Source organism: Ochotona curzoniae, unplaced genomic scaffold (genome assembly GCF_017591425.1).
Source record: "Ochotona curzoniae isolate NIBS_2020 unplaced genomic scaffold, NIBS_Ocur_1.0 contig_430, whole genome shotgun sequence".
In the NCBI taxonomy this organism is placed as follows: Eukaryota; Metazoa; Chordata; class Mammalia; order Lagomorpha; family Ochotonidae; genus Ochotona; species Ochotona curzoniae.
In genome coordinates this window covers 9,128,481-9,141,613 of record NW_024466219.1, presented here as the reverse complement: position 1 = coordinate 9,141,613, position 13,133 = coordinate 9,128,481, and the positions used below count along the sequence as shown (strand labels likewise).

The following is a 13,133-nucleotide window of genomic DNA, read 5'->3' as shown; positions in this document are numbered from 1 at the left end:
TCATACCATCAGGGAGCAATTCTGCTGTCGCTGATGAATGCTAGCTAGGTCAGACCTTGTCAGTGCAAATCAAAGTTTTTCGTATTCTGTACTTTCTTACTAATGAAGCTTCTAATCTTGAAATCTGTCTGTGATTATGATCGTGTACGTGCTAAATGCCCTTGAAAGGTTAGATTAGCAGGAAGTACGACTATTGGTTTGGGGTGGGTTTTTTTCCCCCTGTTTGCATCATGCCTTTCAAATTTAGTTGTAGGCTTCCTGCTTATCATTGTTTGAACTGGTTGACATGATGACACCGATAACTTGTAATATGCCAATTAAGTTACGAATTTGTGAAAACAATCACAGATGAAGAACACTGATACATTCAGACTTCTTGGGGAACATTTTGACAGTAAGAAAAAAAACATGGAAGAGCATTTGCAGCAAATTTTCACAGAGAAAAATTGAATTTGAAAAAAATGGAATAAAAATTTTTTTCCAAGCTGCCCCCTCCCCCAAAAATACATTGCTTTGACATCACTATCTAAGAAAAAGTTATTTCATATGATTTGAGTATCTCTTGGTTTAGACTAGCACGTGAGTGTGTAAATGTCATTTAAAATGAGGGATCTTTAAAATTTATTTATTTATTTATTTATTTATGTATTTGAGGACAGAGAATACAAGAGAGCTAAAGAGTTAGAGAAAGAGAGGGAAAGACAGAGTTCCTATCTGTTGATTCATTCTCTGAATTGCTTCAGTAGGCAGTACTGGGATAAGCAGAAAGAGAGAACCAGGTTCTCTATCTAGGAAACCAGAAACCCAATCACTAGAGTTATTCCTGCTGCTTCCCAGGGTCTGTGGAGTCAAGAATCAAAACTGGGTGTCGAAACCCAGCACTGTGACCTGAGATGTGGGTGCATTTATCCAAAACCACGTTTTTAACAAAACAAAAATTTATTTACTATTGCTCTGGATCAATTACAATTTTAATAAAATCAAAGACCACGTCGATTATTAGGAACACTATTAACTTACATATCACTAAAGAAAAAGCAAATTATCAATTAAGTTTCTCAAGGCACTGATCAAAAATCAGAAAGGTTAAAATGTCGGGGGGCAGAGTACTACTTAGAATGGATGAAATGAAGTTTTTGTAATATGTATGCATCTCACCAGGTAGTAGCAGCTCAGGAAGCCTTCTCTGGCAGCACCACCTCTCCTGACCATAATCAAATTTGTGTTTACAAGACGCTAAAACAGAGTAGAGTCTGTGTCACTGCACACACTTAATCTTGCAGTCTGATTTAGGAGGGCCCTGTTCAGCTCTGTTAATGAAAATATTTTTTGTTGACAGAATTTCATTTTTTAAAATTTTAACTAGTTTTCAATAAGATTCAATATAGTCTATAAATATAATTCTAAGGATATATGATATTCCTCCTTCTCTCCCTCTTTCTTTCCTAATTCCCTTTCTCTCCTCTTCTTTCCGTCCTTTTTAGTCTTTGAGAAAGGATCTCTTAAGTTTTCATTACAGTATAAAGGCTTAATGCTTCATCACAAAGCTTGGAGCTCTGTTAATAAAATATTAATAATCAAGAGTCCAGAAAATAACTTTCTGTAAAAGTTCAGATAGTGAATATTCAGGCCTTGCAATCTGCATATTCTCTGATATCATTACTCTGCCTGGCCACTGTAGCATACAGCAGCTGATGAAAAATTGTAAATGAATTCCCTCAAAATTTCTTGTAAATGTTGAATTCTGAATTTTGCAAATTCTCATGTATCATGAAATTTTATTCTTCCTTTGACCTTTTCTTGTCAACCACTTAATAATTTTTAAAATGTTGATGATTTCTTCCAGGAAAATCAACTAAAGATACTTTCCCCTATTCATCGGCTAACCCTCCTAGCTAAAAACACTAGGAGATTACATGTGAGACAAGCAAGGGGGAACTCTAAAAGACAAAGACAAGGGATATCTAGGGCACTTAGGAAAACACAGGATGATGAGCTCTTTGGGTTTCTTTTGCTCTCAAATATTCAAGACTTGGAAGCAAGCCGTTCAGAATTGAAGCTTTGGTAACAGCTACTCTCTTTAGCCAAAGGACCAGAAATGGAGCCACCTAGCAAGAGAAAAAGTTTTACTCGATAAACACCACATTCCTGCCAATCACCATAGAATAAAAGTTGTAGCTCCATCCTTGCCCACTCCTGCAAACGCTGAATGGGGATTTAGAGCCCCCACCACCCCCAGCTGTGATAAGGTACTCCAACCCTTCTGCAGGGGTTGTGTCAGGGAGGCTGAGCAAAGAATAAGAACCATCTTCTACACCAAGTGGTGACACGTTCCTTTGTTGTATCAGTGAAGATGATAATTTCTTTCAGAAATTTGAGAAAAAATATGATATCCAACTTACAGTCTCTGACAAAAATAAAATAGAAACAGAGAATACTTTCTAACTCGTTCTTTGAAGCCAGCAATAACCTAATGCCTAAGACATTAACGACTTTTGTTTTTAATGATTTGTTTGTTTTTCTTGGAAAGTCAGATATACAGAGAGGAGATGAGACAGAGAGAAAGATCTTCTGTCCAATGATTTGCTCCCCAAGTGACTGCAATGGCCGATGCTGAGCCAATCTGAAGCCAGTAGCCAGGAGCCTCCTCCAGGTGTCCCACACGGGTGTGGGATCCTACAGCTTTGGACTATCCTTGGCTGCTTGCCCAGGCCACAAGTGGGAAGCTGGATGGGAAACAGGGCTGACAGGATTACAACTGGCGCCATGTGGGAACCCAATGCTTTCAAGGGGAGGACTTTAGCCACTAGGCTGCTGCAGCAGGCCCTAACAACTTTATTTAATTTTATTTGAAAGGCAGACTTTTACAGAAAGGAGAGATAGAGAGAGAGAAGGTCTTCCATCTACTGGTTTTCTCCACCAGTAGCCACAAGGGCCATAGCTGAGTTGATCTGAAACTGAGAGCCAACAGCTCCTTTGGGGTCTCCCACATGAGCGCAGGGTCCCAAGAACTTGCGCCCACCCTATGCTGCTTTCCCAGGCCATAAGCAGAGACCTTAATGGGAAATGGGACATGAATTGGCTCCCATAAGGGGTGCCAGTGCCACTGGGTAGATAATTAGCTTCCTATATCACTGCACTGCCAAACTGATAATTTTATTTAAAAGGATAAACAGACCAAACCTCCCATTAAAAATGCATCAAAAACTCAATCAAGAAGTTCAATTTTAAAATATGTTTGAAGAAAATTATATATCATAATCAAACTGGATTTCATACAGGTATGCAACACCAGGTAAACATTAGAAAAGTCAATGTGATACACCACATCAAAAGGATTGTAGAAGAAAAATTACTTGGAGACAAGTAGAAAAAACTTTTTGACCAATTTTACTCCCACCCTTGATATAAACTTTTTGAAAAATAAAGATGAATTGAAACTTCTTCAACTTTATAAAGAATATTAAAAAAATAAAACTTACAGTGAACACCCTCCTCAGTGTGGAAAGATGAAATATTTTCATCCCCAACTCAAGGACATAAAAATGTCCACCCCCACCTTTATTCAACATGATGCCAACAGTTTTAGTCAGCACAATATGGCAACTAGTAAGGTAAAAACCATTTGGGTCATATCTGCAGGAGCAACGGCTAATTCTCAAGTGCACCCCTTTGTATGAGTGGCTATCGTTACCCGCTCAGATTTCTATTCAAAATCTGTACTGAAACTCATAAGAACACAACTGCAGCATAAGACTCGTAGATCTGAGCAGAGTTGAAATTAGAACTTGAAGGAAATGACATCAAATAGGTCACTGTGCTTGATTTCACATTAATTCTAATACAAAATGGATTAAAGGAACCTCAACAGTTATCCGTGGTCCCTCATAAGTCACGAGGATGGTATAGTCGATGATATAAAGGATTTGGCTCACAAATCCTAACAATTCCATGATTAATTCTTGAGACATTGAATAAAAAGAAATGATTTCTCAAACCTTTTCCTTGCAAGCTATTTCTTAAGTTAGTTCACTCTTTGTCTGTAGCAAGCCATTACAAAATCAGGTACTAGAAACAACAAACATTTCTGAAATTTTTGAATCAATGATCTTAACTACCTTGGCCTATATTTGTTGACTTGCCTCCACTGTACTCAGTAGATGGTTTGTCTTGTGGTTGTGTAGACTATGCTAGACTCAATCACAAGGTGAATTCTTAGCATCCTATCCAATGAGGCATGTGGACCACTGAACAATATGTCTGTCATCATCTGTCAGGTTAATGCAGACTTAATCCCGTGGTAATTACAAGTTTTCAATAGCAGAAGAGATCAAGCTACAACACACTTGAATATCTCAAGATTCTACAGCCCTTGCCTTTTCTGGATTAACAGTTTAATTGCCTGAGTCCACCTGATCTTTTGCCAGAGAACACAAAGTGCGTGGCTGGCAAATATCTTCATTAAAAGAGACCCTCCTTGAAACAAGATTCTCAGAATTGTAGAAAAAGAAAATCACCAAGTTTCCTAACTGGATCATAGAAGATTCCTGGTCATATCTGCTTCCCATCCTCTGACTCCCACCTGATGAGTTAGAGCACAAATGGAGTGATGGCATCCCATTCTAAATCAGAGAATTATCTTTGAACAGGTGTCTCAGTTGTGCTTTTGGTATTCTTTCTTCATCCACCAAGTCAGTAGCTACCAGTGGTATGGATTAATACACAATTGATATGACCAGATTCCAGGGCTTTTGCCCATTGTGACATTTGAGAAGAAAGGTTATCTTGTCACCAACTTAGTGATTTCCTCAAAGAATGCTACAGCGTTGTACTGTATTTTTGGCCAGTTGGACAACTAGCAGCAGAAGCAGTGGCCAGATAAGTGCTGCTGACTCAGAGTCCATGATAGTGGAACATGAGCAGCTTTCATCTCTGATAACTTCTCCATGCCGGCAACTGTTGTACATCACTCGAGTGTCTGGTGATGGAGGCTGACTGATGATGTCTGTGCATGCGTTTTTGTGATCCTGCTTGTTCAGTACTTTTACACTGACAGCACTTCCAGTGACCAGGGGTGGGGGGAATCCCCAGTGCCTATAAAACTGTTACACATAATACAATGTTAATAACAATAAAAAAAAAAAGAAAAAAAGAAAATAAGCAACATTTGTTACATTGAATTGCTTTATGATTAGGAATCCAGATAATAACTGTTTCCAGTGCAGGATCTCTGAAGCAGTTATGGTCAAGCTCTAGCCTGAGGTTTAATCTGGGAGCTTATGCGTTTGTTTCCAACATTACTCAGGCCATCACTGGAAACATCGCTGCTTCTCAGCACATTCACATGTGCCAGTAGAACGCTCATAACTGTCTCAGCATAGAATAGCAACTGACTTTCCCGAGAGTACGATATGAGAGAATAGATATGAGAGAATAGACAGGGAGCTACAGTGCCTTTTAAAAACTAGTCTCAGGGTCCAGCACGGTGGTTTAGTGGCTAAAGTCCTCGCCCTGCATGCACCAGAATCCCATAGTACCCCAGACACCCCACCGGCATGGTCTAGTGGCTTAAGCCCTCGTCTTGAAAGCGCCAGGATCCCATATGGGCACCAGTTCTAATCCCGCAGCTCCACTTCCCATCCAGCTCCCTGCTTGTGGCCTGGGAAAGTAGTCGAGGATGGCCAAAAGCCTTGGGACCCTGCACCTGTGTAGGAGACCTGGCTCCTGGCTTCGGATTGGAGCAGCTTTGGCTGTTGGGACCACTTAAGGAGTGAATCAACCGACAGAAGATCTTCCTCTCTGTCTCTCCTCCTCTCTGTATATCTGACTTTCCAATAAAAGTAAAATCTTAAAAAAAAAAAAAACTGGTCCCAAAGTTGCACAGAATTATTTTCCCTTTGCTTCCCGTTTTGCTTTATAATAGTCAAAATCCTTACTCCAGCAATTAGTAGCTGTCGAACTCCTTGCTCTATTAATTGCAAAGAAACCACTCTTCTACCACCTTGGTGTAAGCCATTGGCTTACTAAATATTGGGAAAGCCAGGCCTATTTTGTTTTTGTTTTTGTTTTTGTTTTTGTTTTGTTTTGTTTTTTTTAGCAATTTTTCTAACCAGTTTTGGGATGCTTTTATGACAAGGCTTGTTGGATTAAAGGTAGAGATATGATCTGTTTGGGCTCTGATTTCCTCATGGAGAAAAGGATCTGTAGGGGTGGTCTTTGATAACTGGAGTCTTGCCCTCAGAAGGCGCTCTCATGAGGAGATGGTGATTGTAGAACTTGAGCTTTCCCCACCCCCTGCCTGGTTTACCATGTGATTGCTCTTCCGTACATCTCATCATTTTTGGCTTCCTCCAGACACCAGACTAAGGAACTGCCTAATAATAAATATCTAACCACAAAGCAAAACAAACCTTCTTCCCTCGTGAGTTGTTCCCCTCTGATTCTTTAAGTGAAGCAATGAAAAGCTAGAGGTCAGCCCAACGGTGTATCAAACTAATCCTCAACCTGTAAGCACTGGCATCCCATGGGGGGTGCCTGATTGTCCTGGCTGCTCCACTTGTGAGTCAACTCTCTGGTTATAGCCTAGGAAATCCCAAGTCCTTGGGAACCAACAGCGATGTGGAAGATACAGAGGACATTCCTGGCTCCTGTCTTTGGATCAGCCCAGCTCTAGCTGTTGTGGCCATTTGGGGGGGTGAACCAGCAGATGGAAGATCTTTCGCTCTGTCTCTTCTCCTCTCTAAAATATTTCAAATAGAAGTCTTGTTTTTTTTTTTTTTAAAAAAAGCTTATTAAAACATACCATTAATCCTGAGACATGAAGTCATTGCTAGTAATTATACTGACGATGGGGGGCAGGAGGGGCGGCTTTAGAGTTGGATTATATGAAAGATTGGAAGAATTTGGAGGGACAGGTTACAGAAAACCTGGCCTGCTGTGAGCAGTCTACTGAACAGTTCTGTCAAGAACTTGAGATTTCTATTGGGAATTGGACTAAAAACCACCCACGTTAAATGATGGCAAACAACCTAGCTTTTCTTATTTCCATGTCCTGAGACATGGGAGGCTGAGTTGAAGTTGGTGATAGGTTTGTTCTGTGAGGATTTCAAGACAGCAAAGTGTTCAGGCTGCATAGTGGCTATTACTGGTTGATGTGAGTTTCATAGTGAAAATCAGAGGTGAATGGGAGCAGAACAAATGGATTTGGAAAATGTACCACCTGGCCAGAGAAGGAAGGAAGAAAAAGTCTGTTCAAGCCAGGAAAATGAGGTGGAGAAACTGCTTGCTAATGAGATTAGTTCTGCTAAAAGTGAACCTTATGTTCAAAGGAAAGACATCAGGAGAAAGACCCTGAGGGTATTTCAGAGATCTTTGGGGCTGCCTTGCAACACAACCCAGAGGCTTGGAAGGGTATAATTGTTTCTGGAAGTTCCAGGGTGCGCTCTTACTTCTGGCTGGTTGACAAAATTCTCTCCAGCCACTGTAGCCCTGACACAAGCACGTTTGGCAGTGTCTCCTGCTGGCAGCAGGCCTTGACCCTGTCTGTATGATGCTAGTTTTGCAGGCATGCAGGACACAAAAGTTGTGGGATCATGGCAGCTCCTACTAAGATTTCAAGGGAAGCCTGCAAAGCCAGGGAGAGTTATGCCGCAGGGTTGGAGCCCTTGCACGGAGCTATACTTAGTGAAACTGTGACAGTGGAGCTGGAAAGGCAATCCCCGAAAAGCAAAGTTGCTAAAAATAAGACACCTGTCAAGGAAAACCTGGAGCTGTGTATCTAGCAAGCCTTGGAAAACCACAGCATCAGCTTGTAGTCTCATAGAGTAAGGATGTAGGCAAAGTCCAATAGAGTTGTGGCAGTGTGAGAGCCTTCACCTAGATTTCAGAGGGTGTTTCTGATGTGTGGGGTCAGATAGGCACCAACTGCCTGAGTGGGACTTTAAGTTAGTTGTGAGGCTAAGTTAAGATCCTGAGACTTTGGGGCATGTGGTATGTAAGATGGACATGAGTTTTGGGAAACCTAAACAAGAATATTATACGTTGAATAGGACTGGGCTTCACAAACTCATGAACATGTTGCCACCCCCAGTTCTTAGGTTAATGGTTGAAGGACTAGGCTGGAGTCTTGATCCAGGCATGGGGTCTGAAGTTAGGACCTCTGGGAAGAGGCCAGATCTGTGGATGGATCAATTGAGAATGTATAGCAAACATTATTTTGCCTTTTTAAAGGGGGTGCTAACTCTGCTGTTCCTCCTGATGTGGAATATGGTTTGTGACGTACTGTCTTGGCTTTGAAGATTTCCACTTAATCTTCTTCACTATGTTTACTCTTTTCTACAAAGCCAAAAATTAAAGTGGGGTTTATGTCACTATCAAGTATGCTACTTTGATTATACTTTCAAAGGCTAGATAAATAAATGTAGGTGTACTCAAGGAACTGGTGGATCCCTCTGAAGAACCAGTGGACCTTTGTGAGGAGCCAGTGGATCCCTGTGAGGAAGCAGCAAAAGCCAGTGAGGAATCAGTGGATCCCCATGAGGAGCCAGTGAATTCCTGTGAGGAAAAAGTGGATCCCTGTGAGGAGAGAATGGGTCCCTGGGAGGAGTTGGTAGATCCCTAGGAGGAGCCGTTGGATCCCTGTGAGGAGCCAGTAGATTCCTATGAGCTAAATCTGGGCCAGGATCCTATTATATGGCTATCATATCTCATTACTCTAATAAAAGGATCATGATGAAATTGAGGGTTCCTAAGTAATAATGTAAACACTGATTCTGAGGTCAAGCATTCCTCAATAGTTTAGTAATTACCTTTTACCAAATGTGCAGCCACAAAAACTACGTGGAGGCATTAAAAAAGTTGTTAAACCTTTGCAAGAGTCCTTCAAGCCTCATCTGTCCTTCAGCCAACAGATTTTGGGTTTGAAAGGTACTCAGATTCAAAAGTTGGAACATGTCATATTTTTATTAAAGGTTGTCCATTTTTGACTTTTTTCCATTTCATGGATGGACTAGGAGCCTGGCTGGCTGCGCTTTTACAGCTGGCTGGCTCTGTAACTCTGGCTCCGTTTTCCTGACCACCACTCACCACTTGCCCCTTTGTGATTTCTCATTTTCAAAATTAAATTTAAAATCTGGCTATTTAAGAATATTTGGGAATAATATATCAAAATCATTATATGTTTTTAAAGGAGTAGAACAATCCTAAAAAACGCTTAATGAGATTATGAGTGTTTGGCGTTAAAAAGGATAAAATAGGAATTGTAACCTACATATTTAGCGTACAAGAGAACATGTGAAATTTTTAGAAAACATTTTATGAAGAGGCTATAATGTCTCCTACTCCTGTCTTGGAATATGAACATATTCTAAACTACTGATGATATTCGTATTTTATAGCATCTCCTCTCTGTAATAGAAAGCAAAATGTATGAATAAAAACCACCATTTAGGTAACATGCAATGCTGGGCAAAACAAGGTCCCTTATGTTTAATCATTTTATCCTTAGTAGTTAGTTTTAGTAGTTAGTTAATTTTACTAATTAAAAACTTGGTCCTTCAAGAGACAGTAACATATCCAAGTTTTCTTTCATTTTTTAAGAGATATATTTACATATTGCTGATAAAGATAGAGAGCATCCATGTGCTGATCTTTCTAGCCCTCAACATGTTAATAACACTTGTTTGCATATTTCTGTAGATAAGGAAGTGGAGAACTGGACACAATCAACATATGACCATTTGAAGTTAATTTGCCCCATAATGATTCTTTCTCAAGACTGAATCTAAGCCCTACTTGAAACATTTGCTATAACACCTTGTACGGTGAATAAAAAAACACACTAAAAGTGAAGGATATGGATAATTAGTATGAATTATTTCCTTTTAAAATAACTTAATTTGATTTAAAATTATAATCTTGGGCCTGGCAGGATAGCCTAGTAGCTAGAGTTCTTGTCTTGCATCTGCCAGGTTCCCTTATGGGGAACCTTCCAGCTCCCTGTTTGTGGCCTGGGAGAGCAGTGGAGGACAGCCCACACAGCCTTGGGATCTTGCACACACCTGGGTGATGCAGAGCAAGCTCCTGCCTTCAGATCAGCTCAGTTCCAGCCATTGCGGCCACGTGGGGAGTGAACCAGAGGCTAAAGGATCTTTCTGTCTCTTCTCTCTGTAAATCTGCCTTTCCCATATAAACAAATAAATCTTTAAAAAAGGCTCAACTTTAAAAATTAAAAATAAAATTAACATCTTCAATTTTAGATGCATCTGATTTTTTTAAATTTTCATTAATAGAAAAACATGTTTAATATAATTCATAGTTACAGTTCTAAGTACTATAACTCCTTCTCTCTCTTTCTTCTTCAATTTCCCTCCTCTCCCCTCCCCTCCCCTCCCCTCCCCTCTCCTCTCCTCTCCTCCCCTCCCCTTCCCTCCCATCTCCTCTATTCTCTTCCCCTTCTCTTCCCTTCCCTTTCCTTTTTTCTTCAATTTTTACAAATACATAATTTTAAAACACTCCATAATCATTGGCTTACTTCACCACTAACTACAATAGTCAACATTTTCACAGATGTATAAACACTAGCTAAAAATAAAAATCATATCCAAAAGTGACCATGATATTTATCTTTTTGTGACTTACTTATTTTACTAAACAAAGTACTTCCCACTTGCATCAATTTTGCTGTAAGACAGGCGTTCTTTTTTTTTTTTTTTTAACAGCAAAGTAGCATTCCTTGGTGCATATAAATCTCGTGTTTATCCAGGCATCAGTTGATTGATACCTGTGTTGGTTTCATATCTTAGCTATTGTAAATTGAACTGCAATAAACATGAGGATACAGATAACTCTGTCATATACTAATTTATTTCCTTTGGGTAAATTCCCTGAAGTGGAATGAATGGGTCTTACATCAGATCTGTAAGCAATCCACATACTATGTCCACAGTGATTGTACCAGTGAACCTTCCCACCAGTTGTATATTAGGGTACTTTCCCCCCCGCCACATCCTACCAGTATTCACTGTTTTTTGATTTTTAGATGTTAGCCATTATAATTGGGATGAGGTTAAACCTTATTGTGATTTTTACTAAATGCAATAGATTTTTCAGACATTGACATGCATGAATTTGCATTTAGTCTTAGTCTGAGAAACACAAACTAAGGAACTTTCAAGTATTCTATGGTTCTATACTTACATTTTTCACTCAGCTTGCTTTACACAAATAATCCCAACAATTCTATGATGAAATAGCACTTTCTAGTGCAAGAGTAAAACATGACTCCAAGTTGAAGCTTTCACCTTATCAGAATGACCTTATGCAAGCTATAGAGTTAACATTGTGACTTTGTTCCCTCACCTGTAAAATATTAGTGATACTGTCCCCAGGTTGTTGACTCTCTTGAAATTTAAAGTAATAAAAGACCAGCATTTAATCAAGACTAAGATTATTGTGGCCTTATGCTGGAGCACAAGGGGGAAATTACAGCAAGAGGAGGCAGTACTGGTTGGTTCTCTAAGGAGACGTGGAGAAGCAAGGCCCTGCCCTCACATCCTCCAGCTCATCTTCCTTGGCACACAGCCCTTCAGTTCGCACCTAGGCAATGTCCTCGGCAGGTGCTGTTGCGATTTTTGACTTCATCTGTTCAAAATTGTGCTGCTCAGCACCACCTCTCTAGAAAGGTCACAGGTCAGCTGTACTAGGTTACTCTGGGCATGTCTGGATTTGGAGACTCAAACAAGGAATAAGGGGGATGATTTGTAGTCAAGGTCTAGATATTCCTAACTCTTGAATGATATAAAGATAAATAGAGCAATAGAGCAACCTGTGATAGGAAATGCAAACATGTTTGGTGTTTGAAGGAGCTCAGTTTTGAATCTTGCTTCTATCATTAGTACCTCCCTTAGAATGTTGTGAGAATTGAGGGATTCAGATTATTTTGTGAACAAACCTATTATGTAGTTATTGTTATTATTACACATGCCAAAAGCTTCAAGGTCGTTACGATTTTCACATTTTGCATAAACCTCTGGGCGTCATCTAACCTGGAGTGAGGCTTCATGTCTTCCCCCTCTACCTTCAAACCTTGAATCAACCAGCAAGAAAGGACCTTTAAAAAAGCTTTATTACATTTCACTTCAAATGAATGGCACTAGACAAGTTTAAAGAGCAGTCAGCAGAATCTAGTTTTCTGCCTCAGCAAAGAAGAAATGCCAGGGAGTGGGGAAGTTTGTGAAATAATGTTTGGGGGGAGGGGTAACAAATAGTGTTATTCATCTCATAAGGTATTCTAAAATTTTTCTGACCTCAAATAAAGTACAGGACATACCTGTCACAATAATGTCATACACTGCGGACCCACATGACACACATTTGTTTCTCACAATGTTGAACACTAGAAGTCCCAGATGAGGGTTCCAGAAAGGCTGATCTCTTGGTTAGGGTTCTCTACCTGGGAATGTGTTTTATGACATTTGTGAGAGCACGTAAAAAAGAGGAAGAGCTTTAGTCTCTTTTCTGTTTAAGGACTCATGGCCCTTATCTAAAGCTAACGAAGCCCCCAAAACTCTCACCTTCCAATCTAATCCCAACATGGGTTAGGATTTCAGCACGTGAACGGGGAGAAGACGTGAACACAAACACACCCAGTTTAAATATTACCTTTCCAGTTGTAAACAGGCAAATATAATCTGTCATGAACTGAAACATTTTAATAATTAACAATGTAAAACACGTTTCCTATTATATGAGTTATAGATTTTTTTTACAATTGATTTTCAACTGTAGAAGAAATCATCGCTAAAGGAATTGAAGAATAAAAGGCAAGTAAATATATTGGGAGTGCAAGAGCATATTTAATATTAATGTTGCCTATAAGGATATTTGATGACATCATGGTAGATTAATCAGTGATTAGGTCTGGGTCCTAGAACCAGGTTCCCTGGTTGAGTCCTGGTACTAACTCTATGGACTTGGACCAGTCGCTTGATATCTTCAATTCCCCCTCATCTATTAAATAGAGCAAATAGAATTTCTTTGCTGTGAGCAATAAATAAGTTAGAAATGGGAGTTAGGGGCCCGGCAGCTTGGCCCAAAGCTAAGGTCCTCGCCTTGAACGTGCCAGGATCCCATAT

At 39.9% G+C, this 13,133-nt stretch overlaps 1 protein-coding gene across 1 annotated transcript in view; it reads right to left on the bottom strand.

Annotated features, from left to right (window-relative positions):
• The window catches only part of CRB1 (crumbs cell polarity complex component 1), a 186,490-nt gene extending 174,115 nt beyond the window's left edge, over window positions 1-12,375 (bottom strand). Inside the window, exon 1 of the mRNA XM_040985196.1 lies at window positions 12,329-12,375. The gene's annotated coding sequence lies outside the window, so the exon portion shown is untranslated. The remainder of the gene's footprint in view (window positions 1-12,328) is intronic.
• Between the last annotated feature and the right edge of the window lie 758 nt (window positions 12,376-13,133).